At 48.8% G+C, this 21,738-nt stretch overlaps 1 protein-coding gene across 1 annotated transcript in view; it reads left to right on the top strand.

The window, feature by feature from the left end:
• LOC307047234 (uncharacterized protein) overlaps positions 1-21,738 on the top strand; it is a 323,132-nt gene that overhangs the window by 181,070 nt on the left and 120,324 nt on the right. The window lies entirely within an intron of this gene.

The raw sequence follows: 21,738 nt of genomic DNA, 5'->3' as shown, positions 1-21,738 counted from the left end.
GCTCGTGTCAGACTTCCATCAAATAGACTGGGGAAAACACCTCTCATTAGCCCCTCACAGACCACCAAAGGACGGACTAAGCAGCTCCAGCACGGCTCCCTCACATGGAGCTCAGGTTATTTCATACCTCCAGGAGAGGGACCGGGAAAACCACCTCTCTGTAGCCCCTGACAGAGCCCCAAAGGACGGACTAAGGACCTCCGGCAACAGTGGCACTTCCATAACCTCGTGCACCGTGAGACCCCGGGCCCCCGGACTTAAGCACTCCCCCACGGACTAAACCCAGATGTTCACACCCTGCAGAATCTCATGCCCCTGGTCACCTTTAAGGGGGGGTGGATTTTGCGGTGCTTTACCGTCCGAACACAAGCATCAATATTCGTCCTCCTTCGCAGCAGCAGCAGCAGCAGCAGCAGCAGCAGCAGCAGCAGCAGCAGCAGCAGCACCTGCCCTGCTGGAGGTTCACACTTTAACTTATTTGTATTCGTTTTTTTTTGTTCCCCTCCTCTGCCTTACACATCCTCCCACGCTCGAGCACTCCTCACTCGGACTAAACCCCTCCATGCACACCGCCAGAACCAGAACCTCACGCCCCTGGTGACCTTAAAGGTGTTTGTCTTTGTTTTTTTTTGTACTCCACATAGACAGGCAGGTGTTCAGCACCACGGACAGAGCGGGCCCGCTGCTGCTGCTGCTGGAAGGTGGAACACTTTGAGTCTTTTTATTTTCTCTTTTCTCCCTGCTCCTGCACACACCTTTTGTTACCCTCCTCTGCATTACACATCCTCCCACGCTCGAGCACTCCTCACTCGGACTAAACCCAGATGTTCACACCCTACAGAACTTCATGCCCCTGGTTACCCTAAAGGGGTGGATTTTGCGGTGCTTTACCGTCCGCACATCGGCATACATATTCGGCCTTATTCATGACACTACCACCCCTTCTTTGGAGGATATTGCAGGATATAATTTAACATGGAACCTCTCCTGGAAATGCACAGAGTATGTCCATTTCCAGGAGAGGTTACATGTTAAATTATATCCTGCAAAATGACAGGCACTGTATTTGCCCCTGGGAACCTTCAAGGTTATACTAATGTTTTTTTTTTATTTTTTATTTAATTATCACACCACTTTTACAAAAACAGTATACAAAATAAACATAATAACAACATGATTAACAGGGGCCTGGGGGCCATATTAGCCGTCTAACTTGTACAGTGCACCGGGGAAAAAAGGTTGAGTCCACGGCCCCTTTCCCCTCATCAGGAGTACCAATCGGTCCTGAAGAAGAGGTATCGCTGCTCTCCGCCCCTGAATCCTCTTCGGAGGTAGCTGACGGTGGTAGACCTCCTTCTGATGATGATGCTGCTGCAGCTGCTGCAGCTGCTGCCGCCGCCCTGAACATGGAGCGGATCTTCAATGCCTCCTTTATTCCAGGCGTATTCGCGTAGAACCGGTCTGCAGTGCTTACGTCGTGGCACATAAACCTAGCCAGAATCGACCTGCTTTCTGGATCTTGGTGATGCTTGATATTGTCAGCCAGGGCAGTGCGCAAGATGGTGAAGGTGACGGCTGTTTCTAGCCCAGCATCAGCCCAAGCCCTCTTCAAGTGAGCGTTCAGGTTCTTGGAAGCCTGCTTCCCCGATGTGAAAAGGAAGAATTCATTCTGAGGACCCGACAAGCCCTCTTTTATCCCCATCCACCGCATGACCCAGCTAAACTCCTTTATTGTAAGCACCAGCTGTGCTTCACCAAATGTCTTGGCAGTCTTGTGATCCTGCACGTGGATGATGTAGCCCTCAGCAGTGCCCCTTCTGTCCGCCTCAAAGACCTCCGTGTTGGTCATGTTTGCATACACACCCGGACGGTGGCCATACAGGAGGCTCCAATGGAGGGTTAGATAGCCATATAGCAGGTACTGGGTGATTGAGGTCGGATTGCTAGCCATCAGGTCAAGGAGATCAGGGATGCGCTTCTCAGCGGCCGCCATGGCGGCGAGAAGCTCCGCCTGGCTCGGCAGACGATCCAGCTTGTCCCTCTTCACCTTAAACTGGTGGAGAGTGACAGACTTTTTCAAATCGTTAATGTTGGCTTTCACCTCTCTGATGATGTTGGTCATATCAGACTGGGTGAGCCTGCACCCCCGGAGCTTTGATGCAGACAAGTACCTCAGGAAATGGTTCACAGTCTTCAGGAACAACAGCGATGTTGTGACTGTCCGGCCCGACTCTGAAATATACTTGCTCCAGCCACGGACCCTCTTTGTGTCTTTTAGAAACAGCCAGTCTGACAGCCGGTCAAAACCATGGGCCATGCATACTATGAAGTTCTTTATCCGGCTGACATTGGACATACAATTCTCTTTCCGTTTTACTGTCGGTGCAAGACCCTCACAATGACCTCTGTATGTCTGAATGTACGTCTCCATGCTTTTAGGCAACGTGATTTCACGCATGGTATTCCGCAGTCCCTTCCCAGTGCACCATTGATTTTGGGAAGAGGGCCAGTCCTTAGCCAGATTAGCTTTCAGCTTATTGGAGACAGACGCACGGGTCTTCTGGCATACAGGGGTCTCACTACAGGAGGCTTCTGGGGACCACATGACAGTCTTCACTGGGGTCTTGCTTCCGGAGGCTTCTGGGGACCGCATCACAGACTTGAGAGGGATCTCACTCGCAGAGGCTTCTATGGACCGCATGACAGTCTTCACTGGGGTCTCACTACCGGAGGCTTCTGGGGACCACATGACAGTCTTCACTGGGGTCTTGCTTCCGGAGGCTTCTGGGGACCGCATCACAGACTTGAGAGGGGTCTCACTACCGGAGGCTTTGTCGGACCGCATGACAGTCTTCACCGGGGTCTTGCTTCCGGAGGCTTCTGGGGACCGCATGACAGTCTTCACCGGGGTCTCACTACCGGAGGCTTTGTCGGACCGCATGACAGTCTTCACCGGGGTCTTGAGAGGGGTATTGCTGCCGGAGGCTACTGAGTTCATATCGGGGGTACTTGGGATTGCTACGCCCTTAAATCGTATACATTCTTCGTCTTCCTCAAGCAGAGCAGCAGTGGCATTCTGCTTCCTGGGTTTTAGACCCTGTTTTAGCCTGGAGCGCAGGGTCTTCACCTCATCAATGAGGGCATCCTTCTGAGCCCTCAATGCCACATTGTCCAGCCTCACCTGCATGCAGTCCTCTTCGTCACACTCGGTATGTGGGGAGAAGGGTGGAGGGTGCACCGGGTATTCCTCCTCATTGTCTATATCCAATGATGTAGCCATTCCAATGATGGGATTAGTCTCTCGGAGGTCATGGAGCAACTGCAGGGCCACACTATGCTTCAGTCTTGCCATGACCTGATGTGCCTCATCTCGGGAGAACTCAGGGTGGTCACGAGTTACATGACGGTGTAGTTTCCTCCCAGCATACGAACACCCTGTGATGGGACAGGGTTTGGTCCGAACATTTATTCTACCACTGGCCATTTTAAGAATGATGCCTCTTTCATCCAGGTTCCGCACTGCATGTTTGTGCTTAAGGTGCTTATTCAAAGCCAGATAGCGGAGGCTGCACACCGGGCATTCGGTCAACATCCTTCCAAAAACACACACAATGAATTCTATTTAAATGGTTTTCTGTTTCTCCGTTTATATGCGTTAGCCAACTGCTGATTGCAACCATGGGTCCGATGCTTCAATGCAGGGAACACGGACCAAGGGGAGGACTTGGGTTACCACCTGGTTAAAATGGTCCCACCTCCGCACCAACGCGACTGGCGATGGGTCCGATACATTGATTGTTTTTTGTTTCATGGTTCTGCCACGAACTCACAAGACAGTTTTGGGTACAAAACGTGGGGGTAACAGTACCTCCGGGCGCTCCGTCCCGCTCCGGCTTTCGCCGCAGCGGGGGGAGGAGGCATTGAACCCCTCGCACCTGCCCCCGGAGGAGGCAGGGGAGTCAGGTACCCGGAGGCGCACGGTGGACGGCCAGGGCGAGACCGCCACACCGCACTGGAGTCAGAGTTCCGAGTTTTTCGAGCCAGGTCCCGGTGAAACGCAGTACGGAGCACCCGGCAGGAACCTCCAGCAGACCCCCCCGCGCGGTTCCCTCGTCCCTCGGAAGAGGCGGAGAGGTGGGTGTTTTTCATCTGCTGGCGGACTGCCGGGGAGAACGTGCTGCTCGGGAGCCAGGCTCAGAGTTAGTGGAAGTGAGAGCCCGTGCACCTGCCTTTTACAGCAGGCACGCGCTGGTATCGGGGTGGGGAGAGAAGGTAGATGCAGAGGCTGCAGAAACAGCCAGAGCCTTTCCCCTCTAACACACCCCTCATTTGGTTCATGAGCACTGGGCAGAGTCCCCTGTCAACTCTCCTTATATTCCTCCGGAGACCAGTTGGGAAATGGCAGCATCCCACTTCACCTGGTAGACCAATATCGTTAAATGAGCTCAGTAATGTACTGCACAACATCACATGGGTAAAATGAGCTATATCATGCACTGCAAAATCACATTTGGTTTATTTCCAAAAAGCCTGGAAAAAACACATATCCATCATGTCCTGTAAAATATCATTCTTTGTTTATGTCCGCTCCAGGATTACCCGTTGTTTGGATGAACCGACCGCCAAGCACCGGAAGCTGGACCCGGGGAGGAGGCCCTCCGATGGCGGGTCAAATTTGATGATACCGCAGCTGGCTGGACACTAGCCGTAGAAGAACACCTGGGCGGGACCAGGCATGTCCCTCTTTGCAGACAAGCATATGTGCTCCCAGGAGCAGAGTCAATCCCACAGTTTGGAGGAACCGACCGCCAAGCACCGGAAGCTGGACCCGGGGAGGAGGCCCTCCGATGGCGGGTCAAATTTGATGATACCGCAGCTGGCTGGACACTAGCCGTAGAAGAACACCTGGGCGGGACCAGGCATGTCCCTCTTTGCAGACAAGCATATGTGCTCCCAGGAGCAGAGTCAATCCCACAGTTTGGAGGAACCGACCGCCAAGCACCGGAAGCTGGACCCGGGGAGGAGGCCCTCCGATGGCGGGTCAAAGTTGATGATACCGCAGCTGGCTGGACACTAGCCGTAGAAGAACACCTGGGCGGGACCAGGCATGTCCCTCTTTGCAGACAAGCATATGTGCTCCCAGGAGCAGAGTCAATCCCACAGTTTGGAGGAACCGACCGCCAAGCACCGGAAGCTGGACCCGGGGAGGAGGCCCTCCGATGGCGGGTCAAATTTGATGATACCGCAGCTGGCTGGACACTAGCTGTAGAAGAACACCTGGGCGGGACCAGGCATGTCCCTCTTTGCAGACAAGCATATGTGCTCCCAGGAGCAGAGTCAAACCCGCAGTTTGGAAGAACCGACCGCCAGAGCACCGGCACGAAGCCGGGCCGGCGGAGGCCTTCCGATGGCGGGTCACGTTTGCCATTCGATCAATGTCTTTGCAGACAAGCATATATGTGGTTGTTACGCAGGATCAAATAGGTAGTTTGATGAAGTAGGGTCCTGTGCCCGGAGCAAGGCCAATTGCTGAATGCCGCAGCCGACTAAGGCCGCTATGCCACAGTGGAGGATGAGAGAAACAGGTGTTTGTTTTGCATTCCGCGGCAAAGAGGGGAGGTGGAACTTCCACCCCGCTACGGAACCTGTGGTGGGACCCCTGAGTCAGACGGTTCGTCTAGGACACGCTTCATATCGGTCGGCCTGGGAGGTAAGAGACACGCAGGGTAACGGACACGCAGGGTTACCCCCACGCAGCCCACGCAACACGGAGGAGGCAGGGGAGTCTGGTACCCGGAGGCGCATGGCCGCAACACCGCACTGGAGTCAGGGTTTCGAGTTTTTCGAGCCAGGTCCCAGTGAACGCAAGACTCCAGCAGGAGCCTCCAGCAGACCCCCCCGACGTTTCCCTCGTCCCTCCCGGCCATCAGAGTCGAACCCGCAGTTCGGAGGAACCGACCGCCAGAGCACCGGCACGAGGCCGGGCCGGCGGAGGCCCTCCGATGGCGGGTTGCGTTTGCCATTCGATCAGTGAGAAATCAGAAGAGGAAGGGGGAAGAAAAAAGACTAACTTGTCTTTTTGGAGAACCATCAAAAATGGGTGAAAATGAAAAAATGTATCCGAGAATAGTGCCCCATAAGGCGGGTAAAGTCCCCTGTCAACTCCCCTCACCTTCCTCCACACTCTGAAAAAGTCAGAGTTATTTTTTGGAGAACCATCAAAAATGGGTGAAAATGAAAAAATGTATCCGAGAATAGTGCCCCATAAGGCGGGTAAAGTCCCCTGTCAACTCCCCTCACCTTCCTCCACACTCTGAAAAAGTCAGAGTTATTTTTTGGAGAACCATCAAAAATGGGTGAAAATGAAAAAATGTATCCGAGAATAGTGCCCCATAAGGCGGGTAAAGTCCCCTGTCAACTCCCCTCACCTTCCTCCACACTCTGAAAAAGTCAGAGTTATTTTTTGGAGAACCATCAAAAATGGGTGAAAATGAAAAAATGTATCCGAGAATAGTGCCCCATAAGGCGGGTAAAGTCCCCTGTCAACTCCCCTCACCTTCCTCCACACTCTGAAAAAGTCAGAGTTATTTTTTGGAGAACCATCAAAAATGGGTGAAAATGAAAAAATGTATCCGAGAATAGTGCCCCATAAGGCGGGTAAAGTCCCCTGTCAACTCCCCTCACCTTCCTCCACACTCTGAAAAAGTCAGAGTTATTTTTTGGAGAACCATCAAAAATGGGTGAAAATGAAAAAATGTATCCGAGAATAGTGCCCCATAAGGCGGGTAAAGTCCCCTGTCAACTCCCCTCACCTTCCTCCACACTCTGAAAAAGTCAGAGTTATTTTAGCCTGGAGCGCAGGGTCTTCACCTCATCAATGAGGGCATCCTTCTGAGCCCTCAATGCCACATTGTCCAGCCTCACCTGCATGCAGTCCTCTTCGTCACACTCGGTATGTGGGGAGAAGGGTGGAGGGTGCACCGGGTATTCCTCCTCATTGTCTATATCCAATGATGTAGCCATTCCAATGATGGGATTAGTCTCTCGGAGGTCATGGAGCAACTGCAGGGCCACACTATGCTTCAGTCTTGCCATGACCTGATGTGCCTCATCTCGGGAGAACTCAGGGTGGTCACGAGTTACATGACGGTGTAGTTTCCTCCCAGCATACGAACACCCTGTGATGGGACAGGGTTTGGTCCGAACATTTATTCTACCACTGGCCATTTTAAGAATGATGCCTCTTTCATCCAGGTTCCGCACTGCATGTTTGTGCTTAAGGTGCTTATTCAAAGCCAGATAGCGGAGGCTGCACACCGGGCATTCGGTCAACATCCTTCCAAAAACACACACAATGAATTCTATTTAAATGGTTTTCTGTTTCTCCGTTTATATGCGTTAGCCAACTGCTGATTGCAACCATGGGTCCGATGCTTCAATGCAGGGAACACGGACCAAGGGGAGGACTTGGGTTACCACCTGGTTAAAATGGTCCCACCTCCGCACCAACGCGACTGGCGATGGGTCCGATACATTGATTGTTTTTTGTTTCATGGTTCTGCCACGAACTCACAAGACAGTTTTGGGTACAAAACGTGGGGGTAACAGTACCTCCGGGCGCTCCGTCCCGCTCCGGCTTTCGCCGCAGCGGGGGGAGGAGGCATTGAACCCCTCGCACCTGCCCCCGGAGGAGGCAGGGGAGTCAGGTACCCGGAGGCGCACGGTGGACGGCCAGGGCGAGACCGCCACACCGCACTGGAGTCAGAGTTCCGAGTTTTTCGAGCCAGGTCCCGGTGAAACGCAGTACGGAGCACCCGGCAGGAACCTCCAGCAGACCCCCCCGCGCGGTTCCCTCGTCCCTCGGAAGAGGCGGAGAGGTGGGTGTTTTTCATCTGCTGGCGGACTGCCGGGGAGAACGTGCTGCTCGGGAGCCAGGCTCAGAGTTAGTGGAAGTGAGAGCCCGTGCACCTGCCTTTTACAGCAGGCACGCGCTGGTATCGGGGTGGGGAGAGAAGGTAGATGCAGAGGCTGCAGAAACAGCCAGAGCCTTTCCCCTCTAACACACCCCTCATTTGGTTCATGAGCACTGGGCAGAGTCCCCTGTCAACTCTCCTTATATTCCTCCGGAGACCAGTTGGGAAATGGCAGCATCCCACTTCACCTGGTAGACCAATATCGTTAAATGAGCTCAGTAATGTACTGCACAACATCACATGGGTAAAATGAGCTATATCATGCACTGCAAAATCACATTTGGTTTATTTCCAAAAAGCCTGGAAAAAACACATATCCATCATGTCCTGTAAAATATCATTCTTTGTTTATGTCCGCTCCAGGATTACCCGTAGTTTGGATGAACCGACCGCCAAGCACCGGAAGCTGGACCCGGGGAGGAGGCCCTCCGATGGCGGGTCAAATTTGATGATACCGCAGCTGGCTGGACACTAGCCGTAGAAGAACACCTGGGCGGGACCAGGCATGTCCCTCTTTGCAGACAAGCATATGTGCTCCCAGGAGCAGAGTCAATCCCACAGTTTGGAGGAACCGACCGCCAAGCACCGGAAGCTGTACCCGGGGAGGAGGCCCTCCGATGGCGGGTCAAATTTGATGATACCGCAGCTGGCTGGACACTAGCCGTAGAAGAACACCTGGGCGGGACCAGGCATGTCCCTCTTTGCAGACAAGCATATGTGCTCCCAGGAGCAGAGTCAATCCCACAGTTTGGAGGAACCGACCGCCAAGCACCGGAAGCTGGACCCGGGGAGGAGGCCCTCCGATGGCGGGTCAAATTTGATGATACCGCAGCTGGCTGGACACTAGCCGTAGAAGAACACCTGGGCGGGACCAGGCATGTCCCTCTTTGCAGACAAGCATATGTGCTCCCAGGAGCAGAGTCAATCCCACAGTTTGGAGGAACCGACCGCCAAGCACCGGAAGCTGGACCCGGGGAGGAGGCCCTCCGATGGCGGGTCAAATTTGATGATACCGCAGCTGGCTGGACACTAGCCGTAGAAGAACACCTGGGCGGGACCAGGCATGTCCCTCTTTGCAGACAAGCATATGTGCTCCCAGGAGCAGAGTCAATCCCACAGTTTGGAGGAACCGACCGCCAAGCACCGGAAGCTGGACCCGGGGAGGAGGCCCTCCGATGGCGGGTCAAATTTGATGATACCGCAGCTGGCTGGACACTAGCCGTAGAAGAACACCTGGGCGGGACCAGGCATGTCCCTCTTTGCAGACAAGCATATGTGCTCCCAGGAGCAGAGTCAATCCCACAGTTTGGAGGAACCGACCGCCAAGCACCGGAAGCTGGACCCGGGGAGGAGGCCCTCCGATGGCGGGTCAAATTTGATGATACCGCAGCTGGCTGGACACTAGCCGTAGAAGAACACCTGGGCGGGACCAGGCATGTCCCTCTTTGCAGACAAGCATATGTGCTCCCAGGAGCAGAGTCAATCCCACAGTTTGGAGGAACCGACCGCCAAGCACCGGAAGCTGGACCCGGGGAAGAGGCCCTCCGATGGCGGGTCAAATTTGATGATACCGCAGCTGGCTGGACACTAGCCGTAGAAGAACACCTGGGCGGGACCAGGCATGTCCCTCTTTGCAGACAAGCATATGTGCTCCCAGGAGCAGAGTCAATCCCACAGTTTGGAGGAACCGACCGCCAAGCACCGGAAGCTGGACCCGGGGAGGAGGCCCTCCGATGGCGGGTCAAATTTGATGATACCGCAGCTGGCTGGACACTAGCCGTAGAAGAACACCTGGGCGGGACCAGGCATGTCCCTCTTTGCAGACAAGCATATGTGCTCCCAGGAGCAGAGTCAATCCCACAGTTTGGAGGAACCGACCGCCAAGCACCGGAAGCTGGACCCGGGGAGGAGGCCCTCCGATGGCGGGTCAAATTTGATGATACCGCAGCTGGCTGGACACTAGCCGTAGAAGAACGCCTGGGCGGGACCAGGCATGTCCCTCTTTGCAGACAAGCATATGCGCTCCCAGGAGCAGAGTCAAACCCGCAGTTTGGAAGAACCGACCGCCAGAGCACCGGCACGAAGCCGGGCCGGCGGAGGCCTTCCGATGGCGGGTCACGTTTGCCATTCGATCAATGTCTTTGCAGACAAGCATATATGTGGTTGTTACGCAGGATCAAACAGGTAGTTTGATGAAGTAGGGTCCTGTGCCCGGAGCAAGGCCAATTGCTGAATGCCGCAGCCGACTAAGGCCGCTATGCCACAGTGGAGGATGAGAGAAACAGGTGTTTGTTTTGCATTCCGCGGCAAAGAGGGGAGGTGGAACTTCCACCCCGCTACGGAACCTGTGGTGGGACCCCTGAGTCAGACGGTTCGTCTTGGAAACGCTTCATATCGGTCGGCCTGGGAGGTAAGAGACACGCAGGGTAACGGACACGCAGGGTTACCCCCACGCAGCCCACGCAACACGGAGGAGGCAGGGGAGTCTGGTACCCGGAGGCGCATGGCCGCAACACCGCACTGGAGTCAGGGTTTCGAGTTTTTCGAGCCAGGTCCCAGTGAACGCAAGACTCCAGCAGGAGCCTCCAGCAGACCCCCCCGACGTTTCCCTCGTCCTTCCCGGCCATCAGAGTCGAACCCGCAGTTCGGAGGAACCGACCGCCAGAGCACCGGCACGAGGCCGGGCCGGCGGAGGCCCTCCGATGGCGGGTCGCGTTTGCCATTCGATCAGTCAGAAATCAGAAGAGGAAGGGGGAAAAAAAAGACTAACTTGTCTTTTTGGAGTTCCATAAAAAATGGGTGAAAATGAAAAAATGTATCCGAGAATAGTGCCCCATAAGGCGGGTAAAGTCCCCTGTCAACTCCCCTCACCTTCCTCCACACTCTGAAAAAGTCAGAGTTATTTTTTGGAGTTCCATCAAAAATGGGTGAAAATGAAAAAATGTATCCGAGAATAGTGCCCCATAAGGCGGGTAAAGTCCCCTGTCAACTCCCCTCACCTTCCTCCACACTCTGAAAAAGTCAGAGTTATTTTTTGGAGTTCCATCAAAAATGGGAGAAAATGAAAAAATGTATCCGAGAATAGTGCCCCATAAGGCGGGTAAAGTCCCCTGTCAACTCCCCTCACCTTCCTCCACACTCTGAAAAAGTCAGAGTTATTTTTTGGAGTTCCATCAAAAATGGGTGAAAATGAAAAAATGTATCCGAGAATAGTGCCCCATAAGGCGGGTAAAGTCCCCTGTCAACTCCCCTCACCTTCCTCCACACTCTGAAAAAGTCAGAGTTATTTTTTGGAGTTCCATCAAAAATGGGTGAAAATGAAAAAATGTATCCGAGAATAGTGCCCCATAAGGCGGGTAAAGTCCCCTGTCAACTCCCCTCACCTTCCTCCACACTCTGAAAAAGTCAGAGTTATTTTTTGGAGTTCCATCAAAAATGGGTGAAAATGAAAAAATGTATCCGAGAATAGTGCCCCATAAGGCGGGTAAAGTCCCCTGTCAACTCCCCTCACCTTCCTCCACACTCTGAAAAAGTCAGTTATTTTTTGGAGTTCCATCAAAAATGGGTGAAAATGAAAAAATGTATCCGAGAATAGTGCCCCATAAGGCGGGTAAAGTCCCCTGTCAACTCCCCTCACCTTCCTCCACACTCTGAAAAAGTCAGAGTTATTTTTTGGAGAACCATCAAAAATGGGTGAAAATGAAAAAATGTATCCGAGAATAGTGCCCCATAAGGCGGGTAAAGTCCCCTGTCAACTCCCCTCACCTTCCTCCACACTCTGAAAAAGTCAGAGTTATTTTTTGGAGAACCATCAAAAAGGGCTAAAAGTGTTGAAATGTATCCGAGAATAGTGCCCCATAAGGCGGATTGAGTCCCCTGTCAACTCCCCTTACCTTCCTCCACACTCTGAAAAGGTCAGAGTTATTTTTTGGAGAACCATCAAAAAGGGCTAAAAGTGTTGAAATGTATCCGAGAATAGTGCCCCATAAGGCGGATAAAGTCCCCTGTCTACTCCCCTCACCTTCCTCCAGAGCCCAGTTCAAAAACTTTAAGTTTGGTAAGAACCATGCTGGGGGGTCTCCAGGCAACAAAATGTATCCGAGCCAAAGTGCACATACAGCGGATGAATTCCTCCATGAAGTTACACAGCCGTTTTTTTTCTGAGTCCTCTCAAAAACCGGGTTTCCGATTTCGTGCAGAAGGTAGCTTGTAAAACATGAACGGTTTTTTACAACGGAGGAGGGGAAGTCTGGATTCCCCTCTCCGTTGTACCTTGCAACGGGGGAGGGGAAAAGTGTTCGGCGCTTCGTCCCGAAGCGCCGAACACTTTTCCCCTTCTCCAATTTTCAGATCCCCTCTCCCATGTAATTTTAAAAGTTCATTTTTTGATTATTTTAACATATAATTGACCGTTTTCTTTCATTTTTTTTTCATTCCACGGGTGGGGGCCTATGGCAGGCTGCCTATGAGCTCCCAAATTTGGCCCGGATCATCCGGGATTTGTGGGATAAGCTCCATAAACTGACAAAGTCATCCAAATATGTCGCTTTTATCGCCCAAAGATATATCATGCAAATACATTAAAATAGTAAAAGGTACGATTGTGCTCGGCATTAACCGGAATTTGATTTATATAGCCCCCAAAAAATGATTAAAAATCATTTTCGTGGGGAAAAGTGTTAAAACGCCTGATTAAAGCATTTGCGGGACCCCAGCGAGCTCCAGACTAGTTGCATTGTGTCGGGGACCCTGGATAATGATAAGACCCATCATTTAAATACAAAAAACACCATTAAAAGTCACTTTTAGGGGCAAAAAACAGCCTCTGTCCACTTCGTTAACAAACTGATGGGCAAATGGACAAAATCGTGATTAAAGCATTTGCGGGACCCCAGCGAGCTCCAGACTAGTTGCATTGTCTTGGGGACCCTCCGCAATGATAAGACCAATCATTTAAATACAAAAAACACCATTAAAAGTCACTTTTAAGGGCAAAAAACCGCCTCTGTCCACTTCGTTAACAAACTGATGGGGAAATGGACAAAATCGTGATTAAAGCATTTTGCGGGACCCCAGCGAGCTCCAGACTATGTGCATTGTGTCGAGGACCCTGGATAATGATAAGACCCATCATTTAAATACAAAAAACACCATTAAAAGTCACTTTTAAGGGCAAAAAACAGCCTCTGTCCACTTCGTTAACAAACTGATGGGCAAATGGACAAAAGTGTGATTAAAGCATTTGCGGGACCCCAGCGAGCTCCAGACTAGTTGCATTGTGTCGGGGACCCTGGAGAATGATAAAACCCATCATTTAAATGCCAAAAACACCATTAAAAGTCACTTTTAGGGGCAAAAAACAGCCTCTGTCCACTTCGTTAACAAACTGATGGGCAAATGGACAAAAGTGTGATTAAAGCATTTGCGGGACCCCAGCGAGCTCCAGACTAGTTGCATTGTGTCGGGGACCCTGGAGAATGATAAAACCCATCATTTAAATGCCAAAAACACCATTACAAGTCACTTTTAGGGGCAAAAAACAGCCTCTGTCCACTTCGTTAACAAACTGATGGGCAAATGGACAAAAGTGTGATTAAAGCATTTGCGGGACCCCAGCGAGCTCCAGACTAGTTGCATTGTCTTGGGGACCCTCCACAAGGATAAGACCCATCATTTAAATACAAAAAACACCATTAAAAGTCACTTTTAGGGGCAAAAAACAGCCTCTGTCCACTTCGTTAACAAACTGATGGGCAAATGGACAAAAGTGTGATTAAAGCATTTGCGGGACCCCAGCGAGCTCCAGACTAGTTGCATTGTGTCGGGGACCCTGGAGAATGATAAAACCCATCATTTAAATGCCAAAAACACCATTAAAAGTCACTTTTAGGGGCAAAAAACAGCCTCTGTCCACTTCGTTAACAAACTGATGGGCAAATGGACAAAAGTGTGATTAAAGCATTTGCGGGACCCCAGCGAGCTCCAGACTAGTTGCATTGTCTTGGGGACCCTCCACAAGGATAAGACCCATCATTTAAATACAAAAAACACCATTAAAAGTCACTTTTAGGGGCAAAAAACAGCCTCTGTCCACTTCGTTAACAAACTGATGGGCAAATGGACAAAAGTGTGATTAAAGCATTTGCGGGACCCCAGCGAGCTCCAGACTAGTTGCATTGTGTCGGGGACCCTGGAGAATGATAAAACCCATCATTTAAATGCCAAAAACACCATTAAAAGTCACTTTTAGGGGCAAAAAACAGCCTCTGTCCACTTCGTTAACAAACTGATGGGCAAATGGACAAAAGTGTGATTAAAGCATTTGCGGGACCCCAGCGAGCTCCAGACTAGTTGCATTGTCTTGGGGACCCTCCACAAGGATAAGACCCATCATTTAAATACAAAAAACACCATTAAAAGTCACTTTTAGGGGCAAAAAACAGCCTCTGTCCACTTCGTTAACAAACTGATGGGCAAATGGACAAAAGTGTGATTAAAGCATTTGCGGGACCCCAGCGAGCTCCAGACTAGTTGCATTGTGTCGGGGACCCTGGAGAATGATAAAACCCATCATTTAAATGCCAAAAACACCATTAAAAGTCACTTTTAGGGGCAAAAAACAGCCTCTGTCCACTTCGTTAACAAACTGATGGGCAAATGGACAAAAGTGTGATTAAAGCATTTGCGGGACCCCAGCGAGCTCCAGACTAGTTGCATTGTCTTGGGGACCCTCCACAAGGATAAGACCCATCATTTAAATACAAAAAACACCATTAAAAGTCACTTTTAGGGGCAAAAAACAGCCTCTGTCCACTTCGTTAACAAACTGATGGGCAAATGGACAAAAGTGTGATTAAAGCATTTGCGGGATCCCAGCGAGCTCCAGACTAGTTGCATTGTGTCGGGGACCCTGGAGAATGATAAAACCCATCATTTAAATGCCAAAAACACCATTAAAAGTCACTTTTAGGGGCAAAAAACAGCCTCTGTCCACTTCGTTAACAAACTGATGGGCAAATGGACAAAAGTGTGATTAAAGCATTTGCGGGACCCCAGCGAGCTCCAGACTAGTTGCATTGTCTTGGGGACCCTCCACAAGGATAAGACCCATCATTTAAATACAAAAAACACCATTAAAAGTCACTTTTAGGGGCAAAAAACAGCCTCTGTCCACTTCGTTAACAAACTGATGGCAAATGGACAAAAGTGTGATTAAAGCATTTGCAGGACCCAGCGAGCTCCAGACTAGTTGCATTGTGTCGGGGACCCTGGAGAATGATAAAACCCATCATTAAATGCCAAAAACACCATTAAAAGTCACTTTTAGGGGCAAAAAACAGCCTCTGTCCACTTCGTTAACAAACTGATGGGCAAATGGACAGAAGGGGGAACACGGCCCAGCCGCTCCTCCGCTGCTCCAGACTATGTGCATTGTGTCGGGAGCCAGGTCAAACCCCTCCATGCACACCGCCAGAACCAGAACCTCACGACCCTGGTGACCTTAAAGGTGTTTGTCTTTGTTTGTTTTTGTACTCCACATAGACAGGCAGGTGTTCAGCACCACGGACAGAGCGGGCCCGCTGCTGCTGCTGCTGGAAGGTGGAACACTTTGAGTCTTTTTATTTTCTCTTTTCTCCCTGCTCCTGCACACACCTTTTGTTCCCCTCCTCTGCCTTACACATCCTCCCACGCTCGAGCACTCCTCACTCGGACTAAACCCCTCCATGCACACCGCCAGAACCAGAACCTCACGACCCTGGTGACCTTAAAGGTGTTGTCTTTGTTTGTTTTTGTATTCCACATAGACAGGCTGGGGTTCAGCACCACGCACAGAGCCTACCCGCTACCTCCAGGGCGCATCACCACATTTTACAAGCCAGGAAAGGTGCATGGATCCTGGGTAAACATTGATTAAGTGTTTTTAAATGTGTGGAACAGTGTTTTGTCACTTTCAAAACTCTCCTGTCATTGACCGGAGAATTTGGGTCGATGTTGTATTCAATCTGGCCATTAATATTCCAGTGAGACGAAGTACGTACATTGACCGGAGTGATCCCATGTTAATGTTGTCCAAATACCGGAACATTCCCTAACCTCACCTATGGTCATGAAGGATGGGTCATGACCGAAAGAACGAGATCGCGGGTACAAGCGGCCGAGATGGGTTTTCTCCGCAGGGAGGCTGGTGTCTCCCTTAGGGATAAGGTGAGAAGTTCGGTCATCCGGGAGGGACTCGGAGTTGAACCGCTCCTCCTTCGCGTCGAAAGGAGCCAGTTGAGGTGGTTCGGGCACCTAGTTAGGATGCCACCTGGGCGCCTCCCTAGGGAGGTGTTCCAGGCACGTCCAGCTGGGAAGAGACCAAGGGGTAGACCTAGAACCAGATGGAGGGATTATATCTCTTCTCTGGCCTGGGAGCGCCTTGGGATCCCCCAGTCAGAGCCGGTTGATGTGGCCAGGGAAAAGAAAGTTTGGGGCTCTCTGCTGGAACTGCTACCTCCGCGACCCGACCACGGATAAGCGGGAGAAGATGGATGGATGGATGGATGGATCATTACACTCATATTCCTGTGATGGCGGTATTGGGTGAAAAGTCTGACTACTTCCGGATGCTCAGAGGCCTGAGATATAACATCCGTCCAATATAATCAAATGACTTTGATCAGGAGGAAATAGAGATTCGTCTTCAAATGATTCAGGCAGACCTTTGATGAATTTCATATTTTTATTATTTTCCTGCAGTTCTGCATACATTGGCTGGAAAGAGGTATAAATCCACACAATATTTTGAGGCTGTACATCCATTAAATGAATGCAATTTTTGCAATACATTCTTGACAAAAAAAGTTTTTCCACACCCACTGGGGCCAACTACTAAACAAGAAAAAGGAACACGTAGTCTGGGATCAAAATCAATTTGGCTGGGTGAACATTTTTTGTCTCTTCTTATTATTTCTCAATACCCAAAAGACAAAGTATTTCCTCCGTTTAGCAGACGTCTCTTATCAAACACAACTCGGAACTTTTTGGTAAATGACACATTTATCAAAACGAAACCCTCTTTCTTCCGTACAATGTTGTGTTGCGGTGCCTCAATTACACTCCCCCTCTCAGAGTTTTGTACGTAACCTTCCACCAGATCTGTCAGACTGTCAAAGTTCACTCGTTCACAACATCCATGCATTTGTGTAATTCCCTTCACACGCATCACAACCTTTTTTGGATTTTTGGTTTGGTAAGCATAACTTTTCGGACCTGCCGAAACAAACTCTTCAATCGTGTCGCCCCCCAGTTCATCTGTAAGATCCCCCAGATAATCCCCATAGGCAGTGGAGTCTGTTGGAGCACCACCCAATGGTGGTGGTGGAAGGTTCACCTCTGCTCCGCGCCATCCGTTGATGAGTAGTCTGTTACAAGGAAAAGGACTCGAGCACCAAGTTAGCAGATAAGCAATAAGCTGAGTTTAATGGTAAAAGCAACAATACATAATACAGAGTACTCTGCAACAGTACAAAATACAGAGTACTCCGGACTCAAGTTCTACCACCGTGTGATATATGTACGACGACAGCCAGTCAGAACAAGAGTGCAAAGCATGAATATTGGACAGTTTATATACTGTTTCTGGGGGAGGAGTTGTGTGGGTTGCTCCTCCCTTCATATTTCTAATTGGTTGCTTCCCTCCTGGGCGGGCCCCTAGACAATGAGTTGGTAGTTCTCCATTGGCCGGCTTCACTTCTGGGCGAGCCCTAGGCAGCGAATCAGAGTAAGTCAGCCATTGCTGCCCGGGAACAGAGTCTTCCACTCCTGTACAGAGCGTGATAAGCGCTAATAAGTCCAAGGCCGTTTTCATGGAGTCAGCATTATTGGGTGAACATAACAATCTTTATCTGTGCACCTGGCGCTACTCCCTCTTTTTCCCAAGCATACATTTTATACAGACTCCCTCCTTTCCCAAGACTATTGGCTCCTAAGATATGTCGGGCCGAGGTTATAGTTGTTGAAGCAGTTTTATAATAATACAGGTTATACAGGTTAGTTTAATATAGTTTATCCAGAAACAGGTTATACAGGTTACTTTAATATAGTTTATCCAGAAACAATTTATACAGGTTACTTTAATCCCCCCTTTTGATCTCACCTCAAGAGATCAACTTACACAAGGCATTTGAAACGTAACTACTGTCATTCTTTTCTACTGTGTCCGTCCCCCAACATTGTATAGATCTATCAGAAACTGAGACCTAGAGTACTTGAAACCTTCATGTGGACAGTACACAACTTTCCATGGCAGTGAAGGAACTATCAGAGGGGTAACCTGAGTGCTAGAAAGCAGTATCCTTGTGTGGTGAATCATCAGGGTCCTCCTCCCCCTCAGAGGAATACGCCAACCAGGGCATCTGATAGGGAGGGGGAGATGCGGCTTTCCCTTCAATGGAGGAACTGATCAGAGGGAAGTAGATTCCTCTGCTTCTTCGACAAGTCCTGTGTCGTTGTCCCCCAGCCCGCTGACCGCGATTTCTGGGCCATCTGCTGGATGGATGTCCTCAGGATCCTGCTCCTCCAGTCCACTGATGGCGGCTTCCGGGTCGAGTCCTTGATGAGAGCCAGGTCCGTCCTGATGTCTTCCAAGGTCCTAGCCGGAGGTTTCCCCGCCGCACACTGGCTCCAGTGGTACCAGTTGTCCCCCTTTCCTCCTAGGCGAACAGCATGAGATGTCTTCTGGGTCACTCGGTGGGGGCCGGAGAGCCTGGGGTTTTGCCACTTGGGCCTGATGACCTTCAGCCAGACGAACTCCACTGTGTCGGCCTCATGCTCCTCGGGTCCCCTTTTGGCGTCAGCAACCTGTGTGGAGAAGTCTGATACCAACCCCTTAAGTTGTTTGTTAATCATATCGGTGTAGTCAATGATGATCACTTCCCCTGCCATCTTTTAGTCCTAAAAGAAACAGAATCTTCAGATTTTAGTTTGAGCTTCACATTCTGCAAACCGCCAACTCCTGTGGGAATATAATAGCATCAAGTATATTAGAAACGGGTCACATGTGCGGTTTCCCCTTTTTGTGGAATTGTGTGACGCTTGTCTTTTAAATTCATAATCTGGTGCTGTGCGTTCCCTGTGAAACTGCAAGTAAGATTTTAAAAACCACTGCAGGGTAGGTTGAGTGACCCCTTCTCCCTATTGGTTGTCAATAATATGCACCTTTACACTGGGTGATGCAAGGCACCAATTGTTTACAACTATATTGCTTTTTCAAAATTAAATGTGCTGTTTTTTATTTTTATTTTATTTTAAACTCTACATATTGGACTACAAACAACAGTTGTTTCCCCATAAAAAGTTATCCTGTAGTAATATATGCCAAAATGGTGAAACTAATACCTCAAATTGAAATACTATATTTGGTTTAGAACTAGCTTTCCCTTCAACATGACCGATATAAATAAATATTTGTCTGATTTTATTGAGAGGTTACTAAAACTCTCCCTTTAAACTGTAGATGAATACAGTAACAACTTAAAACACAACCCAATTCACACATTTGTAAATTTGTAAACATGATGAAAAGATTGAAGAATCTTTCCTACTCTATACTCCTAACTCCAAAACACCCACTGCTTAAAGTGTAGTGAATATTTCCATCATGTCTCCCCCTTTATCCCACAGTACCTTCAGTGTGTTTAGGATTATGTCCTCATTTTACTTTAATAGTTTCCTCTTTACTGCTATTTTTAATTTACGAATTGATTCATTCATGGGTAATACAACTTTTTATCTTTACTTATTTATCAAGTCAATTCAATTTCTTTAAATTTGGTTATTTTATTTGCGTTTGTGAATAAGTGTGTTTATGTGCAAACTCACTCATTCTGATTCCCTTCCCGTCTCCTCTGGTTTATCTCGAGCCGTGACCCCGGCCTCCTCACATTCTGTTCGACCAACTCCTCTGATTCTGACTTCTCCCCCTTTGTCCATCAGCCCTTGGATCCATCCGCTGTAACTCTTTAATGCAGCCATCTGCCCAGTTACATCTGCAGCCCCCATCATGCCACTGTTCTTGTACTGCTTTGCATTTCATCTCCTCCTTTACAGTCTCTTTGCTGTTTTATGGAGCTTTGGTTCTCGCTGCCACAGGTGGAGATAGTTCTGGATGCAGTTGTTGCTGTTGTTGTTGGTTTAGCTCTGGTTCTCTGTCTGTTCGATGGAGAAGCAGCAGTCTCCTGGCTTGGGTTAGTTATTTGTTTGCTCAGGCGGATCGGGGTCTTAGCCGTCTGACAGGCAGAGAGAGAGAGTACAGGTCTCGGGACGCATTACCTATAGAAATTCTAGCACACTGAGGTTAAATAAATCCCACTCTTTCCACTCTGTCTTTTTCTAATCATACTATCTGTCTTGGTTGTTAAATGCCATCTTAACAACAAAATGAATGTCTCCTAATGATATTACAGAACTCTTTTAAAAAAATTATTTCAACCATTTGTAACATATTTACTCAAAACAACTTTTTCAGTAAATCATTTTCTCCTATAAAATGAAATACTCACATATTTCAAGCTCCATATATTTCACACAAGAAGAAAATCCCCACATATTCTCCAATATTTTAAATCCTACTGTTACTTAGAACAACAGTAAAAACCAGCAGAGAGCATACTAACAGATCACAACAATTTAAATTGTAGGCCTATGTTTTCTTTCTATTATAATTGTTAATATTATCACTTTTAGTGAACACTTATTAGTATTATCTAAATGCCCTGTCCATAATCCAGACATGCAAATTGTTTGGGTGTAAAAATGTGTTTTTCTGTTTACACTCTAAAAAGTCTTTAAATTATTATGGATGAATTACTAATCCGTTTTGTACTTCTGATCAAAATTATTATGTGTAATGCTTTAAATATACACATATGTGTTAAATGTAATAGTTCTAAATTTGAACACAGTGGTTCTAGTTCTGACTAAAATACTATACCCTATGTCTAGCATATGAAGCCAAACCTTAATTTATAATGACTCTCTCTTTCTTATGTGCCACACCCTGTTGTATACGTTCTTTGTCCTTTTCACTGTGACTTCTCCTATCATTTTATTATGGAGGAACCGGAGGTCGGCACAAGCCTTCTTCTTGTCTCCCTGTTTTATTCCACTGAGAATCAATCTCTCAGTCTGTCCCCATTGTTCTCGGAAACTTCTGGGAATTGGGACGTCTAAATCATTCTTTTTCGCGAACAAATTCTCCTTCCATTCTGACTTCGTATTTTTTTTTTTATCTAACTAAGGTTTATTTATGTTCACTTATTCTATTATATATTCACAGCTAGTTATATTCCCCACACAGTCTATCCGGCTTGTATAGTGCAATGTATATCTCAACAGATGGAGAGACTTCTAAAAAGCACTTCAACATCCCCTTGTGGCGATGTGGCTTTTAGCAAGGAGTCGAAACCCAAGTCTACAGAATCTCTTTATCGTCACGTTTAGCTGGTTAGATTATCCCAACAGAACAAGAGATACTGAGATCCGGTCGTTTTCAAATGGCTTTTTGAAAGTTGCGTTTCTCCTCTTGGATACCCACATATAACACAACTGCAGCTCCTATGAGACTGGAAAGTGTTATTCTGTTTTGTTCTGGATGGAGTCTTTAGAAAACCAGTGAACTTCCCCAACGAGTTAGCCGTATGATTTCTGAAAGATCTACGGGGCCTTTCACCGTCCTCTTACACACCTCGTTGTTTCACTTTTAGCTAACGAGTTAGCCGTATGA

This window comes from Notothenia rossii (genome assembly GCF_949606895.1).
Source record: "Notothenia rossii genome assembly, chromosome: 7".
In the NCBI taxonomy this organism is placed as follows: Eukaryota; Metazoa; Chordata; class Actinopteri; order Perciformes; family Nototheniidae; genus Notothenia; species Notothenia rossii.
Note: the sequence above shows the minus strand (reverse complement) of the source record. Positions and strands in the feature narration are given on the sequence as shown.